General features: G+C 45.6%; 1 non-coding gene across 1 annotated transcript; it reads right to left on the bottom strand.

Moving 5' to 3' along the window:
- Positions 1-326: 326 nt before the first annotated feature.
- On the bottom strand, positions 327-400 carry Trnas-cga. Its single transcript has one exon. It is a non-coding gene; the product is annotated as a tRNA-Ser (tRNA).
- Between the last annotated feature and the right edge of the window lie 4,431 nt (positions 401-4,831).

Raw genomic sequence — 4,831 nt, 5'->3', positions numbered from 1 at the left:
TAGCATAATTCATGACATGTGGATTGGTCGTCGAAGCATGGCCCGCACGTTCACCGGATCTGACGTCCCCGGATTTCTTTTTGTGGGGAAAGTTGAAGGATATTTGCTATCGTGATCCACCGACAACGTCTGACAACATGCGTCAGCGCATTGTCAATGCGTGTGCGAACATTACGGAAGGCGAACTACTCGCTGTTGAGAGGAATGTCGTTACACGTATTGCCAAATGCATTGAGATTGACGGACATCATTTTGAGCTAGAATGAAATTTTCACTCTACAGCGGAGTGTGCGCTGATATGAAACTTCCCGGCAGATTAAAACTGTGTGCCGGACCGAGACTCGAACTCGGGACCTCTGCCTTTCGCGGGCAAGTGCTCTACCAACTGAGCTACCCAGCACGACTCACGCTCCGTCCTCACAGCTTTAGTTCTGCTAATACCTCGTCTCCTACCTTCCAAACAGTTTTAATCTGCCAGGAAGTTTCATATCAGCGCACAATCCGCTGTAGAGTGAAAATTTCATTCTAGAAACAACCCCCAGGCTGTGGATAAGCCATGTCTCCGCAATATCCTTTCTTTTAGGAGTGCTAGTTCTGCAAGGTTCGCAGGAGAGCTTCTGTAAAGTTTGGAACGTAGGAGACGAAGTACTGGCAGAAGTAAAGCTGTGAGGACGGAGCGTGAGTCGTGCTTGGGTAGTTCAGTTGGTAGAGCACTTGCCCGCGAAAGGCAAAGGTCCCGAGTTCGAGTCTCGGTCCGGCACACAGTTTTAATCTGCCAGGAAGTTTCATTATTTTGAGCATTTATTGCATTAATGTGGTACTTACAGGTAATCAAGGTGTAACAGAACGCGTTCTCAGAAATGGTAAGTTCACAAAGGTACATGTATCACATTGGAACAACCGAAATAAAAGGTTCAGACGTACCTAGTACTGTATTTTAATTTAAAAAAACCTACTTGTTACCAACTGTTCGTCTAAAATTGTGAGCCGTATCTTTGTGACTATTACAGCGCCATATATCATAAAGCGAAAAAAGTGGTCCAACTTAAATATTCATATTTCTTTACGTACTACACGAATATGTAATAAAAAATGGGAGTTCCTATTAAAAAAACAACGCAGTTGATATCCGTTTGACCTATGGCAGCGCCATCTAGCGGGCCAACCATAGCGCCATCTGGTTTCCCCCTTCAAGCTAGACAAGTTTCGAACTTAGTAATTTTTTCGTTTGACGCTTATTTCGCGAGATATTTGGGCGAGTCACGATCAATGGACCAGCATTGTAAGTTGTACAGGTAAAGATTGAGTACCATTTTTTTCTTGCATTGCTGTTTTACTGCAATAGGACTTATGGACAGCGGGGCGTTCGTTGATAAACAAGAGATACTCTACAGTTATTGTGTGAAGAACACAAAGCAGCGTCGCAGCCATCTTCTCGCGCCATTTACCGGCTTAGAAGACATGCAAGACCGATGTGCTTGCGAAGCCATCCTGATACGTCATGTTCACTGGCAACACGACTGTTGTCACTGGGGAGTAGAGGAATTTTCAGTAAGATAATGCGCTTTACCGCACTGCTGAAAGCATCAGAAAACAGCCGATCGAGACTGTTCTTCTGTCATCCCAAATTCTTCAGAGCTCAACCCATTTCAATACTGTGTGACCATTTTCAGTTCATCCGCGTACTGTAGGTGCTGCAAGTGACACCCACACATGATGCCTGCAGCTGGTCATATTACTGCGAGCCGACAGCGCGGATGTGACGTGTGCGCAATTTTCGTCCTGGAGAGAGTTGAGGTGACGTGTTCATACTTGGAGTAGGCGCACGCAAATCAGCGTCTCCCCAGTGACAGGCGGTCGTCACCGGACGCTATTACTTCCCTTACCTCCCCCTCCCCCACCCCTCCACCGCCCCCACCCAACGGGGCCGTAAGCCTGACGGGAAAGTCGAGCCTTAGAAAACCACGTCACGCACGGCTGCCTAATGTGCTCTGGGTTACCTGTACTGGCGACTCCCCCAAGTCACTGGACATATAGCAGGTGAAACTAGCGCCACTTTCCTTTGTTTACAAGAGCTTTATGATGCTCCAATCAGTTTTTCAGGATCTTATTTGCTTCTAAAGCAAACTCTTTGCGTCAGGGAAGTAGATTATAATTTGTCAGAAATGTCATAGGACTGAAGTCATAAAATGAGATGCTATCTTACACGAGTAAATAAATGTATTTTTTTTTCAAAATATGACACCGCTATCAACACTTTTTCCACATTTCGTACGCTTCCTACAAGCGCAGATTTTTCTTCCACAAACCGCACCTTACCATCTTTGAGTTGAAATATTCTGATAAGTTGTGGATGTAGCAGCAAATAAGTACACTTTTACTTTGCTTTTGAACGACAGAGGATTTATACTCTCCTACCTGTTATGAACCGGCAGCTCGTTAAAGGGATTTGCAACAGAACAGAACATAACATTTCATTCTAAACTCAAGATAGGGACGCGTAGTTTATATGGAGATTATTTCTTCTATCATCCTGGTTTACAGTATTGCAATTCATCTAAAATTCACTCTTGCTGCAATTAGGGAGTGAGTGTGAGAATACCATCGTCCGGTGAAGAGGCTACTACAATGCGTTTAGTTACCTATTTTACCCAACGGAAATTTACTGTATGTACCTCCCTTACAATGAATGACCACATATTATCTGAACTTGTAAAACATCGATGAGAAATGAGCTAAAAGTGGGTTTAAAAGTGTATTTAACTACTGTGCTACCTAACAAGTTCTCTACATCCACAGTACTATCCTGCAGTTCAACACCCGAGCGCCTATCGGAGGATTCTCCGAACTACTCTTTCTCTACCGTTCCACTCTCCGTAAGAGCCCTGATTTCTCTTATTTTATTACGATGATAATTTCTCCCTGTGCAGGCTGACGACAATAAGATATTTTCACAGTGAGAGGAGAAAGTTGGTCACTGAAATTTCGTGAAAAAAATCTCGCCGCAATGAAAAACGCCTTAGTTATAAAGATTCCCATCCCAACTCGCTTGTCATACCTGTGACACTTTCTCGCCTATTTCGCAACAGTACAAAATCTGTCATTCATTGGAATTTGGTTCAAACGGCTCTGAGCACTATGCGACTTAACTTCTGAGGTTATTAGTCGCCTAGAACTTAGAACTAATTAAACCTAACTAACCTAATGACTTCACACACATCCATGCCCGAGGCAGGATTCGAACCTGCGACCGTAGCGGTCGCTCGGCTCCAGACTGCAGCGCCTAGAACCGCACGGCCACTCCGGCCGGCCATTGGACTTTGTCGATGTCCTCCTTCAGTCCTGTCTTGTAAGTATCTCATACTTTGTTAGCAGTAATCTAGAACAGGATGGACAAAGCGTTGTGTAGACGATCTCTTTCGTAGACCTTCTTAGAGTTTTGACAAGTTGGTCTGGCTGGGCGTCTTCAGGATGCGAGGGATCTGCACCAGAAAGGGAATGAAAACATTATTCCTTTGGCCGACCAGGTCCGGAGGGGAGCGGTAGGTCGTCGTCATCGACACATCTTCTGCCAGTTCCAAGTTTTCCATTGTTTGTCATCACACAGCAGCTTTTTATGTTCGGCGATATATGTTTAGTTCGTTACTTCACTGACGAGACCACTCGGCATTGGTAAGAGTACGTTATTCCATGCTGCTTCGACTTTCTGCCTAAGATAATTAGTCGCAGTGTCCCACGAATGATGGTGTGCCAGACTCTCTATAATCCAAAACCATACATTTTCAGTGGCTGAGAGATATGGAGTACGATCTGGCTTCGACAACATTCGTGAACCCTCCATATCGAGGCAGGTCAGAACAAGACAGACAACATTTGGTCTTGCGTTATCTCGCTGAAGGAGAAAATGACAGAGACCTCAGAGATGGGCCCAGCCACCTGTCTTAACGAAAGAGGAATGTAATGGTTGCTGTCCATATTACCAGCTATGCGAACCAGAGGTGATAGTGTTGTGTACGTATGACGATGGTGAATACAATCTCCTCGTAGCCTCCACATACGGATACACGTCCATCGTGATGCTGTACGCAGAAAAGGGACTCACTCTGAAAAGACGACAAGGTGCCCCTCCTGTGTCCAGTGTATTTGTTGTGCGTGCCACTCTCGGCGCGTGTCTGTCTGTAGCTGCGTCTAGGAAAGCCACAAACGTCGTCACGGTGGTAGAGATGTCGTCGCACTTTCTGTCTGGACACTTGTCTTGCTACAAGCAAGTCCATTTCGTGATCAAAGGAAGAGAGGGTGAACAAAGATAAGGGAACACCGCGAGAAAGAACATAAATGCAGATACTAGCTAAGCCTGCAGTTGCGCTGTTGTATCTGACCACGAACGACATTTGTGCAATGTTCTCTGTACGTTGCAAGTGCCTGTTGTGATCAGAAAAGTGTTGTATGTAGTTGTGAGTGCATTATGTCGGAGCTAAGAGAATTCTATCGTGGGAAGATCTTGGTGATGATGATGATGATGATGATGATGATGTTTGGTTTGTGGAGCGCTCAACTGCGCGGTCATCAGCACCCGTACAAAGTCCCAATTCTTATACAGTCCAATTTGTACACAATTCAGTGAAGCCACTGTCGCGAATGATGATGACGAGAATGAAATGATGAGGACAACACAAACACCCAGCCCCCGGCAGAGAAAATCCCCAACCCGGCCGGGAATCGAACCCGGGACCCCGTGATCCAGAGGCAGCAACGCTAGCCACTAAACCAGGAGCTGCGGACCAAGTCGTTGGTGCTCATATGGTGGGTGCTTTCGTTCAAAAAGGTAACT

Source organism: Schistocerca piceifrons, chromosome 4 (genome assembly GCF_021461385.2).
Source record: "Schistocerca piceifrons isolate TAMUIC-IGC-003096 chromosome 4, iqSchPice1.1, whole genome shotgun sequence".
Taxonomy (NCBI): Eukaryota; Metazoa; Arthropoda; class Insecta; order Orthoptera; family Acrididae; genus Schistocerca; species Schistocerca piceifrons.
Note: the sequence above shows the minus strand (reverse complement) of the source record. Positions and strands in the feature narration are given on the sequence as shown.